Source organism: Monodelphis domestica, chromosome 6 (assembly GCF_027887165.1).
Source record: "Monodelphis domestica isolate mMonDom1 chromosome 6, mMonDom1.pri, whole genome shotgun sequence".
NCBI lineage: Eukaryota > Metazoa > Chordata > Mammalia > Didelphimorphia > Didelphidae > Monodelphis > Monodelphis domestica.
In genome coordinates this window covers 55369656-55389687 of record NC_077232.1, presented here as the reverse complement: position 1 = coordinate 55389687, position 20032 = coordinate 55369656, and the positions used below count along the sequence as shown (strand labels likewise).

Sequence of the window (20032 nt, the reverse complement as noted above, 5' to 3'; positions counted from 1 at the left end):
TTACACTAGATTTGTTTCTGAACCTGTGATTTTAACCATTTTACAATGGATATGGTTACTATCTACTTGGCACCTGTTTGTCTACATATTATTCCAGCGTTGTAATTTCTCACCTAATATTAACATTTCAGATATCCAGGAATAAATCTGTGATCTTGACCCTATTACACGGTGAATGTAGACAATATCTTCCTACCATTTGCTTTCATCTACTTATCACAGTGCTATAATAGTTTTCTTTTCCTGCTTTCCTGTTCTTTCTTCTCCCTTCTTTTTTTTTCTCTCTCACTTCTCTCTTCCTATTTATCTTTCTCTCTTTCTTTCCCTTTTCTTCTCACTTCCTCTCCCTCCCTCTCCCTTTCTCTCTCCTTCCCCCTTCTTTATCTCTCTCCCCCTCTTTTCCTATCTCATATTTCTCTCTCTCCCTCTCTATGCTTTTCTCATTTGATCTCTTTTTTCCTCCTTCCCTTGTCTATCCTTCTACCACATTTGTCCCTTCTCCTCCTCTATTTTTTCACAAATTTTAATGAATTTGTATGGGTGGATAGGATTTGGGATATGATGTTTTCACAGTTATTTGTCAACAAAAATGATTTTTTTCAACTTGGGATGGATGCCACTTGGTATTCAACATTTGTTCTACTCCTAACTTTAAAGCTGGAATGCATCTCACTCACAGGTTCACAATGCCAACCTCTGACTTTTATCTCCAACATGTGTGTACAATTAGGAATAGATTCTGTCACCTTGCTCCCTTGCTGCTGATCTGACCTTGTTGCCTATTAGAATCACATATTCCTGCTATGTATTTTGTTTGAGTTCACTGGATTAATATATAATTTCATGAATTTAGATAGTGATTTAAGGGTTACAAAACACAATTTATCTTATTGATCTTCATAGCAGTCCTATGAAATAAATGTTATTATTTCTCCCAACTTACAGATGAAATAAACTGAATTTGTGAAGAGAAAGTGACCTGCCCAGGTTATATAGTTAGTGTATGAAGTAGGATTTAGGTTCAAATCTTCCTGACTCTAATGCCAATTTTCTATCCATGATATTGTCAAGCAACTTTAATTTTATGGGAGAAATAAATCAAGTGAAAACTCAAACAGGACTTTTAAATTATGAATGTATTTGATTCATCCATATAAAAGTGAATTTGAAGAAGTTGTGCAAAATGTCTTACTCTTTACCCCTTCTTTATAAATGAGGAATAATACTACCCACCTTGCTTCCCTCATAGAATATTTGTAAGGACCAAATGAAGTAACATTAGTAAACTACACTGAAAAATGTAAAGCTCTATACCAATATAAGATATAGTTCATGTTATTGCTAGTTACAAAATCAATAGCAATAAATCAATTAGCATTTATTTAAAAACTATTAATCATCTACTGTATCACAAATGTGGATCCAGGCACCTAGAATAAAAATGCAAAAGTCAGTCATTGTCCTCTTGGTTCTTACATTCAGCTGGATGAAAAATGATAGGTATTTCTGAAGCCAATACTGGAAATTGTACTACTCTGTAAGTTATTTTATCTTGCTGAACCTTAGTTGTTTCATTTGTAAAAATGAGTTTCTTGAAGTATGTGATCTCTAAAGTACTTAACAGTTTTATCATGCTATGCAATCTACGGTCTGGTTTTCTGAGCTTGGAAACTCATACACTCAGTCTGTCAAGGGACCTAGTAAAGACAATGCAAGGGGGGAAATGTTGGGAAATCGTAGGATGGGACTTTGAAATTAAAATATATAAATGTAGCACTTTCCTGACGCGGCTGTTACTTTGAAAGGTGGCACCTGATATTTTAATTAATTAGCTAATTAATTAAGCCTCCTATTATCCATAGCCAACCTCCCACCATTGTGTTCTATGTTATGATTTATGTTGGTAAGCTTTTGGAGCTTTTCCAAATTGCTGATGCTGGAACTGGGCCCTCTACTCATCTGGGGCTCTCTTGAGACAAAAAATTCTGAGACTCTGTCATCTTTAGGAATTGATTTCCCTTCCTTACCTGTGTACAAGAACTATTAATACCGTTGTGATTAGGATGTGTACCAAACATTGACCTGATGTTTGCAGAAACGACATCCTCAGTAGATGTAGTTATATGGGCTAAGAGAAATGAATTAATAATTGGACACAGTGTTAGAGGCAGGATTTGAATCTAGATTGTACCAACTTTGAGGCTAGGAACAAATTCACTATACCAAGCTTTCCTCCCTTTCTTTCCAGATTGCCCTTTTCTTCTATTGATGACTTTTTCTTATTTTCATAGATGTTTGTATCTTCTGTCTTCTGTTTTCTTCTCTATCTTAACCTTCCCTCCTTCTTTTCTCCAAATTAATATATGTATGATATTTCCTTCTTCTTTCTTTCTTTCTGCTCTCCCATGCCAGTAAAAGATACTACTAGCTTTCAAACTCTTTCCATCCACTTGGCCCAGTAATTCATCCATAACTTGTAGTTTTTGTGTGTTACCTTGGCAATCAAGAAGTGAAATTTTTTGGTCATTATCGTGGAGCTATTATGTATGAGAGACAGAATAATAACTCAGGTTTCCCAAGATTATAGATATGGCTATTCATTATTCCATGCTGCCTCTACACATGAACCAACACCTGACAGCACCCTCCATTTCTCTCTCTTCACAGCTAACAACTCTTAAGGACAAACATAATAGAGAAAAATAAGAGGATTAGAATGAATGGTCAATCAAGCCCCTTATAGTTCTAAGGCTAAGAAGATCTCCAAATTTGTTTCTTCCCTTTGCAACCTACTTCCTTTCTTCTTATCCTACCACCAATAAAAGAGAGCTTAAAGAAAGATATATGGGCACTGTTATATTACATTAAGCTAAATCTTTTGAGTACCAATTCATCTCAAAAATTAATGGCAGTCACCTGCTGAGAAACTGTATGCAAGATTTCAAAATTTAAATTGGAAAAAAAAGTCTTAATGAAATGTTAGCTTGACAACTGGCAAGACCATGAGGAAACAAAGATATTGATGACAATCCCTTGGCATTTGCTGGCTGCACACTAAAAGCATTCACAGCTTCTTAAGTAATAAAAAAGAAACAATTGTTTTCTGCCATTGTTGGCAGTATCATTGTTTCTCTCCCCGATTTTTAAATATTGGGGATGATATATAGTTTTATTTAGCTTTATGATGTCATTGGTAGAGAGAAAGAACAAAAAAGCAAAAAAAAAATTAAGAAAAACTTCAGAGGTTGATGCTCACTTTAAACCTTTCTTTGTAAACTAATAATTTAATCATATTCTTCAATATGACAGCCAGAATGGTGTTTCCTTAAAACCCATAAATTATAAAAATGTAATTTCTGAGACAGTCTCGTTTGAATTGGTTTTTGTGAGAAAGTTGATTTAATCAGGTGCCACATGCAGGTTGGTATGCAGCCGCCTCAAGAAAGATGAGAGAATTAAAATATGCAGCATTAGCTGCCTCAGTAAAGGGAATTTGTTTATGAATCTGTGGTGGTGCCTCAGTATTCAGAGCCCAATGTGTGCCTTTGCCTTGGGGATCAAAAAGGCCCTTTCTGATGGAATTGGCTACTTTAGAATAATTTTGCTCTGGACCCAATAGGGCAGGCAGTTGTCTCTTTCTTTTCATGGGAATGGCTCTTGTGAGAGGTATTATTCTTCCCTTTATCTTAAAGTAGAAGATTTTTCAATGGATTGTTATGAACAAAGATTTTATCACAATGATGAAATCTTGAGGTTTTTGTTGATCATTCTCTCTACCTCAGCTATTCTTTGGATCGAAGACCCAAGATCATAGGATCATAGACTCAGAGCTAAAAGAGACCTTAGATGCCATCTAGGCCAATCCCCTCATTTTAAATATGAGTTCAGGTTCCCACAATTTGTATCCTTTTTGTTTTTTTTTTCAAGATCTAGGTTTATCCAGTCGGGGATGAAGTGACCTATTTCCTCTGGTTAGTCAATGTCTCTTCTGGTTCAAGGGATTACTAGGATCTTTTGGAGACACTGCAATAGATGCATATTGTATAGTTGTATTTATATAAATTTTGTGTGTTTTCATAATTTATCTTCTACATATTTCATGTATTTTATGATTATTCTGAATGAATTTTCTCTTACAATTTCTTCCTGCTTTTGTTTAGTATTGCATAGAAATGATTATTATTTTGGTGGGTTTATCTTATTAGCCAAAGTTATTAATTATCTCTGTAATTCTCTTCAATGGTTCTCTGGGTTTTTTTTTGAGTATATCATCATTTTGTCTTCAAATAGAAATACATTCCCCCTTCTTTACTGATATTTCTTCCCTTAATTTCCCTCTGTTGCAATAGTTAATAAATAGACGGGATAGGATGAATCCTTACTTTGCCATATCTGTACTGAGAATGCATATGTTTTACCATTTTTCATCAAGAGTTTTCCCCAGACTCTTAGTTTTAGACATGTAGTTTTGACCCTATTAAATAAGGATCTTTCCCTGAAAACACCTATTCTAGAACAAAATTAGTGTAAAAAGCATTTTCTGCAACTATTTAAATGATCATTGAGTTTTAAAATTTGTATATATTTTGATTAATTATGAGAAGTAATATGGTGCAGAGAGCTGACCTCCAAACCAAGAGGATCATCCTTTAAAATGTATGCCTGATTCATACTGGCTGTGTGACCTTGGGTAAATCATTTCAGTTCTGAGCTTTAGGTAACTCTTTGATCTTATAAGTTTCTGAAGAGATGCCAAACTACATTGACAATGAGAGTTTCCTTGCCTTACCAAAGAAATGACAGATTCGCTCCCAGTGATTAATTATACCAATTGTCTTCCTAATGTTGAATGTGCTGTCCTTGTGTGGGAATTTGATTTGGTCCTGCTGAATTTGTTTTATATTACAGTACTTTAGTCTCCTTGAAATAATTCCCTTCCTCCTCCCCCTTCTCTCTCTCTCTCTCTCTCTCTCTCTCTCTCTCTCTCTCTCTCTCTCTCTCTCTCTCTCTCTCTCTCTCTCTCTCTCTCTCTCTCTCTATTTCTCTCTCTCTCTCTCTCTCTCTCTCTCTCTCTCGTTGTGACTCTATCTCTGTCTTTCTGTCTGTCTCTGTCTTTCTCTTTTTCATTGGTATTATTCTATAGCTCTTTTTTTCCTATTTTCTATCCCTCATTTGTATATTATAACAAGTACTTTTAAATAGCATTCTTGAACTCTTTATGCTATTAGTTGTGTGCTCAGAGTGCAATGGATGGTTGTTTCAAAGAGAGGTTGATTTAATAGAACAAATTCCCAAGAGAGTTGTGAAAAAATAGAAAGGACTACCCAGGGTATTACTTGATATCAGAGGTCTTCAGGCAATTTGCAGAATGTATGCCCCCAGTTCTGATGTGGTTCACTGTGGGAATGAAGATAACTGGTCACTTTCCTTATTCTCTACCCTATCCCACTCTATCTATTAGGGTTTAGGAAAAGAGAAATTAAGTGTACGACATTAAATTATCACAGTCACCTGGCTTCTAGCAACAGAAAGATAAAGTACTCAGTTCACTTTTAAAAATAAAATTAAGAATTGTGAGAAGAAAGACTTCATCCAGTAGAGAAGCGCAATGGGAATAAAGTGCCCAGTGCTAATGCCATAGTTTTTCCTTCATTTTTGTTGTATCCCCACCTTCAATAGGTTGTCCAATTTAAGCCCCTACAAGGCTTCCACTATTTAACTTTGAAATACGTTTTATTAATGCTTTTTGAGTTTTTTAACATCATAATCATTTTCTCCTACCTGTGCCCTATAAATCATCCTATTGAATAAATCAAAATAATTCAGTGAAACTAGCTAAAAATGAATACGATATACCCCAGTATTCCTCTATTCTCTCCTCAAGAAGAAGTTTGTTTCATCAGCTGTTCTTTGATGCTAAAGGTGACTTTTACATTTAGTTCATCTGAGTTCATCTGTCTTTCAGCAATTTTTTCATCAGTTGGGCTCTTGATTCTGCTTTTTTTTTTTTTTTTGAGTGTGTTTCAGTTGAAATCCCAATACTATTTAATAGAATCTTAACATTGGATCTTTGGGGCCAGGCAGTTCTACTACATAACTTGTTTAATTGCTTACCTGATATAAATACAATTTTAATGAATTTAAAATACAATCTGTGCCAAAAGTCACTTTCTTGTTTAACTAAAATTTGCTTAGGGAAAATAGAAAAAAATGAAACATTTACCCTCTAGCTTGAACTATTTTATTTATTTATTTTTACTAATTAAAAGTAACTTTTTTTACTTAAGAGTTAAAGGCTAAATTTAAACAGGAGTCAGTTGTATTAAAAAGATACTGAAACTATTTTCATTAAATTATGTGAATCAAGTTAAAGTTGAAATTTCTTCCTCCTTCTTTGAGTTTTTGAAATCTTTATGAATCTACTTTTACATACAAATCTTTTCTAAATATATGGTTAACCCCACCATGCCCCTACATTGAACTTTTTCTGTTTAGGTTTTTAAGGATAACACAAACTCTTCTGTGTCATTTGTAGTTTTCTGACCCTCTTTGTTCTTTAAGATTCAATGAAGAATCATCATTATTCTTTTCCTCAAATGACAACTTTCACTACTATGCCTTTAAAATGAAATAAAACTTGTTGGCAAACAACAACAACAACAAAAAGATACAATGAAGATCAAAAAATCCTACCTTAAGCCTGGGTTACTATTGACATCATTATGTTTACAAAGTAGAATTTGTTCCAACCAAGTTCTTTCTTCTATTTATTTTGTTGGATTAAAGCAATAAAATACATTTGTTGGAGGTGGCTGCAACAAAGAGTATTCCTACTTTTGATAAGGGTTTTCCCAGATGACTTTTATGGTTTTTTTTTCCAAATTTGGGATCCTGATTCTTACCATAATAAATAATTTCTCTAAACTCTTGTGAGACTGGTCATCTTTGCTTCTTAATTTAGCCCTTATTTTCATGATGTCCAAATTGCTTTCTGTTAATTATGTTTTCAGTACTTAGACCAGAATGTACAATTTTAAGAAAAGGATTAGATTTCCTTCACATTTATTGGCCTTATTTAAATTTGTATTTGTTTCCCCAGTACTTAGCACAGTTTTGGGCACACAGTATGTACACAATAAATAACTGTTGATTTAGTCCATGTAAATGGTATAGTAGGAAAAGGATCACTTAATTTGAAGTTTGAAGACCTGGATTTGAGCATAGATTTTATATTTAGTACCCTTGTAATTTAGGTCAACATGTTTATCTGGGGCTTTAGTTTCCCCATTTGCAACATAATGGGAATAACTACATGACTTTTTAAAAAAAAAGTTTATTTAATTAGTCAGTTTAGATTATTACTTAGTTATAAGAATCATATTCTTTCCCTCCCCACTCCCCACCCTTTCTCGTGGCAGACATGCAATTCCATTGGGTTTTACATGTGTCCTTGATCAAAATCTATTTTCCTGTTGTTGACATTTGCACTCAGGTGATCATTTGGAGTCTACATGACCTTTTCGGTCTCTTCAAGCTCTGAAGCTTTTGTTCTGGTAACCAGTTTTGTAAGCTCATAGTGAAGTTTTAGTTTTAAATTAAACTTTCTAGCTTTGGAATCTGATAATTTTTATCTTAATTGTGATTTTCCATAGGGGAAGTATCTGGATCTGTAATTTCATCAGTGCAGTGAAGGCATTGCTTCTACTAGTGCTGGCAGATGATTATTTTGGAACTCATTATCTTAGTTGACCTGATAATGGGCTTATCTTCTTCTGATTTGCTTTGGCTATGGAGAAGATCCCAGGATTGCTAGATCCTTTCCTGGAGCACAGAAAACCGATAAGTGTAGAGAAGGAGAAGAATACAGCTGGCTGTTGTCAAGACTCTGCCCTTTTCAAGATGGACCTGTTCTAGCAATTAAGAATAAAATGATTTCTAGATTTTGGACCAACTAGGTTCACATCATTGGAATGTTTTGGAAGGCTGTTATCTTGTGCTGAAAAATGAATGAATGAATCAGCAAACAAATAAAAAATCATTTATTTTATGCTTATTATGAACAAAACATAGTGTTAAGAACTGGGGATATGAACATAAAAACAGACAGTTACTGCTCTCATGAAGTCCATGTTCCAAGGAGAGAGACATCATATATAGAAGATTTTAGCTGCAAACCAGATAGAAGAGTCTCATGACCCTTAGGGTGAAGAGATAAAGTATATATTTAAAGTTGTTTCCATTGATAAAAATCACATTCATGATTTTGAACCATTTGGCAATTCCAGGGATTTCTGAGTCAAGAATTTTCTTTCCTGCTTCTTCAAAACATGTAGTTGTTGAGGAATTGTGGACTGCGTTATTTTTAGAAGGATAAACAAAGTCACATATCAAGAGAGGCTAAGTCCCTGGATAATGGCTACGGAGACTGGAAAAGGATGGATTGACTGTGATGGGAGTAGGCAGTGGCATTCCTAGGTATACCTGCCTGTCAATTAATAGCTGGCCAGCTTTTGATTTTGGTGAAGAAAGTAGGTCACTTCTCTGCAAGGATTGTTCCTTTGTTGATTGAATCAGGGACCAGGAAAGAAGCAGTGATGGAAATCTAAGGAACAGTCATTCTAAACAGGGGGACAAATGACAAGTCATGCACAATCAATCCATGGCTGCCATATCTGCTGAAGACCCTGCTTAGATAATTGGGAACATTAAAATGAACATCTTTATGGACAGAGATGGATACCTTAAGTAAGTTCTCATTCCATGGAATAAGAACTTAGAAAAGAAGACTCCTAGTCTTCTTATACAGACTTGAAGGTGGTTATGTATTTTTGCTCAGCCCCAGATACCAAAGAGTATAGATACACATAGCTTTATATAACTATGCAATTATCAGGTACTCTATGATCCAATTGAATGACTTCCAATTCCTTGCAGAGAATGTGCCATCTCTTATCTGTGGTTGTTTAGGCTACTTGCCATTCTTGGAATAATTATTCTCTTTACTTCTTAGAAACCTTCAGTGTTGGGTCTAAGTGCTATTCCTACAGGAATTCTTTCCTCATCCCAATCCTTTCCCTCCCTCCCTTTATTTTGTATTTACTTTGAATATGTTTTTATTTACATATTTTATTTACATTTTTATTTATTTATGTACATATGATTTCACCAGATAGAATGTAAGCTCCTTGAGGTCAAGCCATTAGTTTATTTTTGTCTTCCTTTCGCTAACAGCTAGCTCTAGCACAGAGATGCTTGGTAAAATGCTTGTTGAATGAGTGAAAGCTTTGAGGAAAAAGTCTGTTTCTGCTTAGTATTCAATTAAGATATAGAGAAAATGATTACTTGAAAGGCTTAAGAGAATGAGATGAGGTTTACTGCAGGGGTACAGGGTAATGAGAATCCACTATAGGTCTTTTTAAAAATATGGAACATTTCACAAATTTGTGTCATGTTATGCAGGGACCAAGCTAATCTCTGTACCGTTCCAATTTTAGTATATGTGCCACCAAAGTGAGTACCCATTATCGGTCTTTTTGCAAGTGATTGCAGCTCATCGTAGATCCTGGACCAGCAGCCCCCTCAGTCCTAGAACTCAGCTTCCCAATTAACTGGTGCAAGGCTGACCCCATCAATATATTCCTGGTAATTAACAGGTGCAACCTAGGACCACTGCCCTAAGTACTGTGTGACTCCAATGACTCAGAGATTTGTTTTTATGTTCCTCAGCAGACACAGCTAAGTTCTTTGTTTAATGGAGGCTAGTTCCAATAAGACAGAGAAATATAACCCTGCCTTTGGTCCTGCTAGGGTCTTTATCTATGCTTTAAAATGAAACATACTTTAGCTTGAACCCGGGTCATTTGCAAGAATGAGGAAGGAAGGCACTTGAGGGAGACAGTTCCTAGAAAATTGAACCTTTAAGAATGCAATAGAATAACACTAAAAATCCCAAAATACCATATGAGCCATCAAAATGGAAGAGAGATAACAATCTGAGAACAAATAATGTGTATGTGCTTATGTGCTACTGATGGCTTATGGAATTGAACCACTTGAGACAACTTACAAAGCAATACTTCATAGAAATATATTGTGTATATATATATATTTATATATATATTTTTGTGTTATACCAATTAGATAAGCACTTTGAAGACAGAGACCATCTTTTGCCCCATTTTTATATTCCTTAGCTCTTAGCACAGTGCTTGGCACATAGTAGGTGCTTAAAAATGTTTATTGGCTTGAAAAATAATGTTGAACTTGGACTCAAAGGATCAGTTTCTATCCTTGCTTGGTCACTTATTCCCTGGGTGACCCATTTTACCCATGTACCTCAGTTCCTTTATTTGTAAATTGAGACTTCCTGAGATTTTCTGAGGTTCTTTCCAATTCTTAATCTATGCACATCTGGACAGTTATCTCCTATAACAGAACATGTAAGTATGTTTGTGTTGAGATTGGATCTTCCTTTCTCCTTCAGGTTGCAAACACAGTGGCCACTCACAGCCCAATCCCAGTATTGATTGGCTTGTATGTCTTTTCATCATTTTGGGCTTGGGTTGATTATCTTCTTCATAGGCAGCCTGCTAGGCTCTTGCTTTCTGGGACTCACCATATTGATGCTGGATGTAATACAAACACCTGCTTGGCTGGAGCCCAACTACAGCTCAGAACTCATGAGCTCAAGCAATCTGTCAGCATCTTCCTTCTTGCTCCCAAGGTTTACAAGCATGTGCTCAGGTACTCTGAATTGCTCTTGGTGGAGCTGTAGTTAAAAGAGTCTGTTGTGAGTTTGAATTATAAAATGGATTCTGCAGATTCTGAACAGATTCAAACATTCTCACGTGGCAAGGAAAGATGCTCTTTGTATGTCCAAATGAAAGACTTTAACACTGTTGTGCAAAGTATATCATTGTAGATATACACGTTATCTCCCCTAGCTAGGTTGTAAGCTTCTGGAGGACAGAAATTATTTCCCAGTTGCCTTTGTTTTTACTATATATACTCTATTTTCACTATCTTAATAATAAATGAAAAGGACTGCCAATAGAGACCACTTTAAAATGATATTTACCAGGTCAATTTATGTAGTACCTAAAACACTTGAACAAAATATTATCCCCCACCCTCCACCCCCAAAAAAGAATATAATCTCTTTGAGAGTAAAAACTCTCACTTTGTATTTGTATCCCAAAAGAAGCCCAGAGAGGTAAATAAAGAGAGCTGGGTTTTTGAGCTAAAAAATATTGAACTCAAGTTTAGACTCTGATACTACTATTTGTGAGACCCTAAACTTGTCACTTAATCTCCTACTGCTTTAATTATTCAATAAACATTTAATAAGGATCAACTCAGGGCCAGCTGGAGACAACTGGGTGTCTAAGTGGATAGAGCATTGGGCAAAAGATATCTGAGTTCAAATTTGACCTCAAAAACTTCCTTGCTGTGAGACCCTGGGGAAGTCACATAATCTCTATTTGCCTTCATTCCTTGGAGAAGGAATTGACAAAATTCCAGTATCATTTGTCAAGGAATTCCCATGGGCAGTGTTGGCCTCTTGTGGTCTACTGAGTCATGAAGAATCAGACATTGACTGAACAACAGTGTGTTAGGCACCATGCAAAATGCTAAACTGAGCAATTTCCCAGGAGTATAAATTGCCAAGAATGTGCAGATTACAAATGTAGAGGGGAATGTTTGTTCATTTGGGAACTCACAATTTTAATGAAATCACAGGGTCAGTCCCTGGTTCTATCAATAGCTAATGCAGTGCTTATTACATGGTGGGTATTTAATACATCCTTGTTAATGTGATTGACTGAGAGACCAAGTGCCATGCTTATCTCATGGATATAGGAGATTGTGGATGGAAACGTCATCCACGTACACTTGTAATTTATACTCTAATTGCCTTGAGCTACCAAGAGGGCAGTGTCTCACCAGCAGTAAGTGTCAGAGCCAAAACTTAAGCCCAGTTCTGTAATTATAAGGCTTCTCTTACATTAGCTTCAACATTGCCATTTGGTGTAAATATACATGGGGTGTGTGTGTGTGTGTGCATGCATGTGCGTGCACGTGTGTGAATGTGTGTATACATATAATTTTCACTCAATCAGCACACATTTGTTATTTGCTAACTAATTGGCATTGTTAGACTCTAGGGATACAAATACAAAATGGAGATAATCCCTGACCTTTTGGAACTTACATTCTATTGGGAAGAGTGGGGTAAAACATTTTCAGATATGTTGGTTAAGAAAACACTTTCTGGGTCAATAAAATGTAAAAATAATCTCTTTAGACAGTCTCTTATATTTGTTGTTGTTAAGTCATTTTTCAGCCATGTCCATCTCTTGATGATGCCTTTTGGGGTTTTCTTGGCATAGATACTGAAGTGATTTGCCATTTCCTTTTCCATCTCATTTAACAGATGAGGAAATTGAGTCAAAAAGGATTATGTGACTTGCCTAGGGTCACACAGCTAATAAGTGTCTGATGCTAGATTTGAATGCAGGAAGGTAAGTCTAGGATGATGCTCTGACTCTATCCACTAAGGCACTTATATGTTCAATTTGCATTTATTAAGAGTTGAAAATATTGTAGTGGTACCCTTTCATATTTGCAGTGATGAGTTGAGCACATGTCACTATAGAATGACTTTCCCATCCTTTTGGGGATGAGGGGAGAATTATTCATAGATTTCCAAAGATGTTAAAAAAGATACAGATTATTGATTTTTTTCTCCTTAGACCCCAGGAAATAGATTCACAATTCTTTGATTTTCCTGGTAACCCAAGATTTGATTGCATAGACTGAATTCAAAGCACAACTTAAACCTCATTTTAGCTTATGATGCTGTGCCTTATACAGTAGCTCTGTAAAAGATATTCCTAAAAAAACTCTGTGCATTTCAATATAGAATTTACTTCCAACCACAATAAAACAGACAGAAGAACTTACATTGAATTTTGAAAAAAAAAAGACACTTGCAAAATCCAACAAAATAGTTATTTGTGATTAAGTGTTCTGACATTTCTGCTGCTTTTCAAGAAAGAGAAAGCATTTGTAAATAAAATCAACAAATGGGTTATAGAGTAATACACATATATGTTTTATACCACTATTCAGCATATCAGCTAGTGACACTGACCAGAAGTGGGTTTTTTTTTTTAATTTGTTCAGTTAGAGGGAAAATTGTCCATATTGCCCAACAGTTATGTTTTAATTTTAAATTAAAATTCCCAGTGGTTCTTGTTCAAATTGATTTTCAATTACTTTTGTTATTTGTAATTGATTAGTTTAATGATGTAAATAATTTATAATTATTTAAATTACTGGAAATTCATAGGGGAAACATCATAGAGTGAGTATAGGCTTCCCAGCCTTAGATTCAGGAAGGCTTGAGTTCAAGTCTAACCTGTGAAATATACTAATTGTGTCAAGCTGGGTTATTCATTTAAATTCTCAGCACCCCAGGCAGCTTGCTAAAATCAGAAGTTGCCCTGAAGGGCAGATGTGTTTTGGAAGAAGAATTCTTCACTAGTCACAAATTAAAATCAAGAAGTCGCAAGTTCAGCCTCAAAAGAAAAATGATATATGAAACTGTTAAAACTATATAAAGGTCAGTCTTGGTCTCTAATGAAAATGTGACCAAATCATGTAAAGGAGACAATTAAAAAATTAAAACAAAAGGATTAAATGCTATAATTTTATCAAAAGGCAAAGAAATGAAAATTAAAGCAATATTCAACAAATTGGCAAAAATAATGAAAAGCAATGGAACTCAGTGCTGCTGGGGTTGTAGAGAAATGGCCACTCATTCTTTATTGGTGGACTGACAACTAGTATAACAAAATACTGTGAAATTTTATAATAAAAGTTATAAAAACAATAATACCTTTTGATCTAATAATTCTAGAATTGAGAATGTTCTGAGCCATTTTCAAAATGACAAGGACAACAAATATTTGTTTAAAGATTTTCATATTAGCCTGTATTTATTTAATGATTGTTTAATTGAATCTGTTTAGTTTTTTAAACTCTTACCTTTGTCTTAGCATCAGTTCTAAGACAGAAAAACAGGAAGGGCTAGGCAATTGGAGTTAAGTGATTTGTCCACAGTCACAAAAGCAGGAAGTGTTCCAGGCTAGATTTAAAACAAGGTCTTCTCTGCTCAGGTCTTGGCACTCTATCTATTGTGCTTGAATCTGTTATTTTTCAATGGATGGTATAATAGAATAGTGTTGTACTGAGTTGTAGGATGTCAGAGTAGTGATACTAATTCTATGCCATTTTGGTCTAATATTTAAAATAAGGGCATTGGACAAAATGATCTTTAAATTGCTTTTAGTTCTGATTTACACAAACAATGAGTCTCTCATTCTCTGATATGAAATTATTCATTTGTTCGCCTTTGTTTCAGAATCTTTATCAATAGTACAACTTCCTAATCTTTATTATTGACTCAGTTCAACCCCACAAACACCCTTCATGGTCCAACTAATGGGAAGAATGGTGCCTCCTAACTACTGAGAAATCCCTGACCTCCAACAGATTATATCTATTAGAATGTGATATAATTAATACAGAGAAAAGTAAATAATAATATATAGGTAATTATATATGTAATATGAAAGTTATATAAAATAAGAAAAATAATTTCAAGAGGGAGAGAGCTGGGGGGAATCTGGGAAAGGCTTCTTCTATAGGAGGTGTTATATGGGAGATATTTTTTGAAAGAGGTTAAGACGATCAACAATGTGGAAGATTAGAGATGAAGTAAATGCCAATCCTCCACACAGTCACCAAAGCAGAATCCTGACCATATGGTTTCTCTATTCAACAAATTTTAGGAGTTTTCTATTACTTTTAGGTTCAAATGTAAATTTTTAGATTTAACATTAGAGCCTTTCACAACCTGTTTCCTTTATGCTATCCTAATCTTCTTACATTTTACTCCCATTCAGCTACACTTGCCATTTCTAAGACATAATTCTTCATCTCCCATCCTTTTTGCCTTCACACTAGTTGTTTCCCATGCCTAGAATGTTCTTGCTCTTCAATTTTTAGCTTGCCTGTTTTCTTTTAAAATTCATCTCAAATGCCACCATCTGTAGGAGGCTTTGCCTATTCCCCTCAAGTTGCTAGTGCCTGCCTTTCTCATATTTCCTTGTATCCATAGTCTCTTTCTAGCTTGCATTTAGCTTTCTCTATATTATTGTTGTTCATTTTTTGGTGTGTCTGAATCTTTGGGATGCTCTTTGGGGTTTTCTTGGCAAATATGCTCGTGTAGTTTTCCATTTCTTTCTCCAGCTCATTTTATAAGTGAGGAAACTGAGGCAAACAGGGTTAAGTGACTTGCCTAAGGATACTAATAATATTGTTAGTGGAACTGTGAACCAATACAACTATTCTGGAGAGCAATATGGAATCGTGGCCAAAGGACCATAAAAATGCACATGCCATTTGATCCAACAGTACTAATGCTGGGTTTTTATCCCAAAGAATCAAAGATAAGGGGAAACGATCAACCTATACATAAATATTTATAGCAGCTCTTTTTGTAGTGGCAAAAATTTGGGAATCCATCATTTTGGGAATGGCTGATCAAGTTCTGGTATATGGTTATAATGGAATACTACTAAGGAATGAACAAGATGAGTGTAGAAAAACCTGGAAAGGCTTATAACAACTGATGCAAATTGAAATAAGCAGAACCAGGACTCTGTATATAGTAAGGGAAATATTATATGATGCTCAACTGTGAAAAATAAATTATTATCACCAAAATAATTTTCCAAGATATCCCCAAGGGATTCATGATGAAAAATGCTATCCACAGCCAAAGAAGGAATTATTGAAGTATGATTGCAGATCAAAGTATTCCATTTTCCACTTTTTTTTCCTTCATGGATTTTTTTATCATATATATGATGTGTCTTTTGTCATTCTATGAGCAATATGGAGATATGTATTAAGCACTGGTATAACCTATATCATATTATCTACTACCTGGGTAGGGAAAGAGAGAATCTGAATTGTAAAATGTTAGAAAACAATTGTCAAAAATTGTTTCTACATGTAATAAAATAAATTCAAAAAGGAGTAAAAAAATGTAATGTCTAGGGTCACACAAGTTGTACTATGTGAGCCTAGATTTGTGAGGCTAGATTTGAACTTAGGTCTTCTGGAGCTAATTGGCATAGTGGATAGAGTGTCAGATATAAAATTGAGATGACTGGAATTCAAAAATAGCCTCAGATGTTTACTAGTTGAATGACATTGGGAAAGTCACTTAACCCTGTTTGTCTAAGTGTCCTCATTTGGAGAAGTACATGACCAACCACTCCAGTATCTTTTTCACAAAAACTAAATTGGGCCATGAAATATTCAACATGATTGAACAACTTCCTAACTCCAGGTCTAGTGCTTTGTATACTTTGTCATCTACTGGCCCTTCTATGCATTCTATGTATGTATCCTCACTTAGAAAGTAAGAACCCTGCAGGGCAAGACCTCTTTTTGCTTTCTTCTTTGTTTCAAAAATGTTTGCTAATTATTTCCATTTTCTGTCCCAATCTTTAGACTGTCAGTCTCTTCCCACTCACTCTGTGACTCTAATTTTTTATTTTAACCAACCTCTAGGAAAAAAAAAAGGTGTTATAATCATTGACCCCAATTTTTTTTAACCTTGGACTGAGCTGGAAAGAGCTCAGAATCTTCATATTATGCCTTGTCAGTTGTTTGCATAGAAGTTGCTGGTGGTCAGTATTCTTTCTTTGCTTTATTTAAGATATTCTTGTTGCCTTTCCTTCTTAATAAGATATAAGTGTACATCAGCTCAGTAGAAATATGCCCTTGATTATATTCCATATGCTATGACATTTCTTATTTTTCAAATCTAGTTTTAAACAGGCGAACTGTTTAAGGCAGTTTCTGGACATCAAGATAACTCAGGTGTCCTACTTTCTACCCATGGAGGGGAGTTGAAACATTTTCAATTGGAAGGCATTGGATTTTCAGGAAATCTTGCATTTTAAAGCAGTATTCATTTCCCTAGCATAAAAATACTCTATTTCTAGTTGGAGCAGGACTTACTGTGTTGACAGCATCAATATGCTGGGAGAAAATGCAGCTTCTAATTCACAGAAGAGAGCCTTAAGACTGAAAAGAAAAGTCAAGTCAGTCATAGGCACACACTAAAAGGCTCATTCCCCTGGGGTAAAAGATATAAAGAAAGCATTTTTGGAACTCCTAAGGGGTAGATGCAAAATAGTTAAAGGAGTATTAGCTTGAAATTTGAGCTATAACCTGAATAAAACATAATTCTAAAATGTGTGATCTATTAATTTTCCTGCTAAGTCTGCTTTTTCTCTTTCTCAAGTAAGTTTTCATCCTAATGGAAGATGTTGATGAAAATTGGCCATCTTCTAGAATAATCATGAAGATGGCCACAATTCATAGTCACTAGCAGTCATTCTTCAAGAAGGTCTTGACTATAAGTGAAGATTAAAATTCATTGGCACATTTAGGGGAGATTTCTCATTTTTTTTCTAGTTTTGTAACCTAGCAGAATAGCTATGGATCTCCTCTTCCAGAAGCCACACATAACATATATACCCAGTTCCTCACACATAGCCAAAGCATTTTTATAACCTGCAAGAAGGTAACTAGCTATAAATAAAGAGAATGTGGTGTTGTTCAGTATTTTCAGTTGTGTCTGACTCTTCATGGAACCCAGTTTGGGTTTCTTGGCAAATATACTGGAGTGGTTTGCTATTTCCAGCTCATTTTACAGATGAGGAACTAAGGAAAAAAGGATTAAGTGACTTGCCCAGGATCACTTGCTAGTAAGTATCTGAGTCCATATTTGAACTCATGAAGATAAGGAAGATGCCATTGCTATAATACCTCTATTTTGATCATTTACAGAAAGAAGAAAGAAAGGAAAAATCAGTCAAAATCTATATTTACTAAGACCTAATCTCCCTAGCCAAAAGATCTGGACAATTCAACTTTTCCAGACACCAATGTTCTTGAAACCAGTTATATGAACTCTGTTGAATTTGACTTATTGAATCTTTTACTTAAATTGATTAATTTACAATTCATTTCAAGAAGCCTTTTGTAGTTAGATCCTGGAAGAGTAATCATCAATAACTAAATGACATTGAACAAGATACTCCCAAGTGGATGGCTGACTAGTGCTGGGATTGTCACATAATAAAAGTCCTTAAAATGCTATTTTTATTCATTTATCCATTCATGATAGTTAAGACAAATGTGTTCAAGAATCCTGTTTTTGAAATTGAAACTGTAAATGAGAAGAATGATGTATTTGTCTCTGAGTGATATTTTATATTTTACAAGGAGCACCCATCTACAATGTGTAAGATCCTTGATAGTCAGGATTGTTTCATTCTATTCTTACATCCCTTGTGCCTATTACAATGCCCAGCATCCAGTAGATGATTAATAAATGTTTTCTGTTTGACCATTTGATACACTTTCTCATTCCATGGAGTAGATAGAATAAATCTTATTATCTCTGTTTCATAGATGTGAAAATCAGAAAAAGTAAATGAGGTCTCTAAAATGAATTAGTGATCTTACAGAGGCAAGAACCTGGATTTTCTGATGCTTAGTTCAGAGTTCCTTCTACTTTATTATGGTTTCTCAGACACTGAAGTATATATCTTATTGAAATATCTGTAACTTTTAATCTAGTAGTTTAATTTACTTAGATGTGTCTGAACTACAAACTGCCTGGAAGAGAGGAACCAGGGTCTAATCTGTTCATCAGGGCTGATTGTTAAATTTTTAATTTGAGCATTTATACTTTAAAAATTTGCAAATGCTACAAGTCAGGATGTGATTTATTGTTTTATTGATTTGGTAAAATATAGATTCATTTTAAAAGTTTATCCTGCATGTATTTTTTTCAAGTTACTTGTTAAATATTACCAGCATATCCTCATACCACAAATTTAGATTCCCTAGGAAAAGGGGCAGGAAGACAACATGATCTAGAACAAGCAACTCCTCACGTATGAACATCCCTTCACCTGTCTCTTTGACTCTGGACTCTGTTCTCCATTTCCGAAATATACTTTTTTACTCACCAACTTCTGGAATCCCATTGTTTTTGCTGAGTTGTTTCAGTTGGGTCTGATTTTTTATTAACCCATTTGGGTTTTTTTTTTTTTCAGAGATAATAGAGTGGTTTGTGATTTCCTTTTACAGCTCATTTTATAGATGAGGAAACCAATGCAAACAGGGTTAAATGACTTGCCTGTTGTCATGCACTTAGTACATCCCTGAGGTCATATTTGAACTCAGGTCTTCCTGACTTCAGACCTGGCATTGAGCCACCTAACTGACCTTGTTTCCTTCACATTTCTACTCAACCCCCACTTTCTACATAAAGCCTTTCCCTCTGGAAACACCTTGAATTTACTCTGTATAAATCCTGTATGTTATCTCCTGATCTCCTTATTCTAATGTAAATTCTTTGAGGTTACAGACAGTTTTCATTTTTGACTCTTCCAGGTCTTGCCCAGTGTCTGGAATGTAGTAGTTTTTTAATAAATGCTTATGAAATGATCAATATCTGTACTATCTGTGTGATATAGTTAATCCCATATTGTAGTCAAGACCTGTATTCTAAACTCTGCCCTATACTCTGGGTATACCTGGGTAGAACCTGGGTAGAATGTTAAATTTTTTAGTGTCTCAGAGAGCTGTCAAAGGCTGTTTCCCCTCTAACCTCTCCCCCAAATCACTGCATCTGCACTGGGGAAAGTGTTTCATGACTTCTCATCATTGATGAAATTGAAGGTCCAGATCCAAACCCAGTGAAAACCATCTACCTTCCTCTCAGGGTGCTTGTAGGGATAATACTTGATTAAGCATCAAGCACCATGTAATTGTGAGTTGTTATTTTTCTCCTGAATTTCAGATTAAAACATTTTCATGCTTGGGAGAAAACTTTATCAGATTATGAAACCCTGAAGTAAAAATCTGACAAGCT

At 35.0% G+C, this 20032-nt stretch overlaps 1 protein-coding gene and 1 pseudogene across 3 annotated transcripts in view; one reads left to right on the top strand and one right to left on the bottom strand.

Moving 5' to 3' along the window:
* Nucleotides 1–20032, top strand: part of NELL1 (neural EGFL like 1) — a 947998-nt gene that overhangs the window by 377764 nt on the left and 550202 nt on the right. The gene's annotated exons all lie outside the window — the stretch shown is intronic.
* Nucleotides 9418–9518, bottom strand: LOC130455336 (U6 spliceosomal RNA; annotated as a pseudogene).